The following is a 2,878-nucleotide window of genomic DNA, read 5'->3' on the forward strand; positions in this document are numbered from 1 at the left end:
TCTAGTACTTATTCTCATTCTCTTTGGCCGAACCGCTAATTTGGTGAGTCGTAAAAATACGAGGCCGGTGGGGAAAATGCACACGAAGACGTTTGCATATATCTATGTATGTATGTGTGTGTGTATGTTTTTGTGTGTGTATGAATATTTTATATATATATATATATATATATATATATATATTTATTTATTTATTTATTTATACATCCGCACGCGCGCACACCATACGCTTTCTCACAGTTTCCGTCTTCCAAGTCCGCTCACAATGCATTGGTCATTCCAGAGCTATAACTGAAGACTCTTGCCCAAGGTGCCGTCTGATTGAACCTGAAACCACATGGTTACAAAGCGATCTTCTTTACCACACAGCTATGCGCGCGCTTCTAATACTATAATTTAGTTCTATTACAAAATGCTATTACAAAAGAAAACAAGAAGTGTATCGTTAGTGTATATTTTTATTCTAAACGTTTGTCATTATTACGCCATCATTTAATTGTTTCCGTTCCGACACATCGTCTCAAATGAAGTCACTTACCAAATGAATACAGCTTCGTGATCGTATTATTTAAAACTCTGAAAAATTTCATAAGCACGTTCTGACAGTTCCTGACTCATTATCAGATTTCCTGACTAATTATTGTTAAAATTGATCTTTAATTTCTAATGACTTCCTATGTTTGAAAGCCCTATCTGATCTTGTTTATCGTCACATTTCAATTGGCCATTGAATGTTAAAAGACGTGCGTGTGTTGCTTCTCTGATAAGACCTAAGGTTATTGATTTTCTCCTTGTATTTTAATGATAGCATTTATTGTTTCAATCAATATTGTCCCTTTTGTTTATTCTACGGTAACTATAACTCATTTTTATCATGTTTCAATTGTCGGTATATTTTTGCAAATAATAAAATACTGTCCAAACAAATACGGTGTTATTTCATGTAGATGTTGGCTTGATAACAATTTTGATATAGAATGGCCTTGAGCAAACAACGTCGGGCGAGGCGAGTTCCGTAATAAATTATAACCTAAGCACAAGCATTACAGGAACGGAGCACACCACACGAATACTTGATTAACATTTTTCTGTTGTCTCTTCCTCTGATGGAAAAAGTTTGTAGAATGCGAGACACAGCAGAAGGATTCTAGAAAGCAGAATTTGGGCTGAGTGGCTGTCTTGCGTAACAAGAGGTTCCTAAATAGCTCGCTTTTCGCGGAAAATGTTAAGTCCTGATTTTTCATCTTGCAGCTTTGACCCTCGTCTGCAATGTTCTTAAAGAACCTTTTTATTTCTGGCATCATGTGCGCGCCAGCGCGTGCGTGTGTGTGGGGGGGGATGTCCTGTAAACTAGAAAAGAAAGTGGATTTGATATTGTCAGTAAGTTGTTCGAGACCACTAATGTACAAGTATATTTTTATGTGGTAAGCTATTTTATGTGGCTCTGTGGGAAGCTGATTATGCCTTCAGTAAACTCACTTTCTTTCCAGTCAAAGAAATCTGAAGCTTATGCGATTGATCCACTGGAAGACAGAAACCCCAACTTTACACATTACTTCTGTGTAAACGAGCTGTAAATATGTCAAGAATATGAAGGATACGGATAAAAAGCTTTGGTCTCAAACGATATACGTAGGAAATTTGGTTAGGGTAACTGTTCTTACATGGTTGGAAAACGAGGAAGAACTGCTACTCCGTCTAATAATATAATTATTCACAGTCTCCAATATCTCATCAGGAATGCTACAGTTGCTTAGGAATGGATAAATGTATTCCGTATGATATAATCTGTAACAGAAAACATTAAACCGAGGAATATAACACCATAATAAATAATGTATGGTCCTCTAAACATTTTGTATGAAAAACATCAAAACACACAATGTGTTTACCATACCAGTACTCATACTAACATTTGAGCAACCACAGTGAACAGATAAAATGCAGTCTGTTGGTGTTAAAATCCATACCAGAAAATTCCAAGTCAGCAGTGATGTTGATCACCTTTACTTAAAAAGGAAAACAAGGTGGCGGAGAATTAACATCGATCCAAACATTCTTTGAATGTCGCATCATATCTCTTCCAAAGTCTACCGAACGTAGAAGTCCTGCCATGGGTCAAATCTGCAAACGTGAGGCTGATACCATGAGATTAGGGGATAAAAAAAAAATACCTTCTCTGAAAATATTTCCCGAATGATGAGTAAGGATGCATATTCAGAATAGATGCACAACTCCACTGCAACAGGTCACCTGAAGAGAGAATGTATACGCAAACGTCATGCATGATTGTATTCCCAGAATGCGTCAAAGTGAAAGAAATCACTGAAAGTATATAAAGACGCTTATATCAGACGTTTTAAAACTTAAATGTGTCCATATATTTCCTGCATTTCTTTGAAAAATTATAAATATATATATATATATATATATATGTTTGTATGTATACATACATGTATGTATGTATGTATGTATGTAAATGTATATATACATATGTGTGTGCGTGTTTGTATGTATATATTCATGTATGTATATGTATATATGTGCACACTTATAAACGTATTAGTGAATATACATATGCATACATATCCATTAATTGTTATGTATAGTTATCAATATGTATACTTCTGCGGGTACGTAAAAATAGATATAAATATATCTATATCTATCTATATATCTATATATGTTTCTATATCTCTCCCTTTCTCATTATATATATATATATACGTATGTGCGTGTGTTGTATATATATATATATATATATATATATATATAAAGCTAAAAGCGGTGGAGTTATATATATATATATATGTGTGCGTGTATTTGTGTGCATTTATATTTATGCGCGCGCGCACACACACACACACACACACACACA

The sequence above is a fragment of the Octopus bimaculoides genome, chromosome 5 (genome assembly GCF_001194135.2).
Source record: "Octopus bimaculoides isolate UCB-OBI-ISO-001 chromosome 5, ASM119413v2, whole genome shotgun sequence".
Lineage (NCBI taxonomy): Eukaryota > Metazoa > Mollusca > Cephalopoda > Octopoda > Octopodidae > Octopus > Octopus bimaculoides.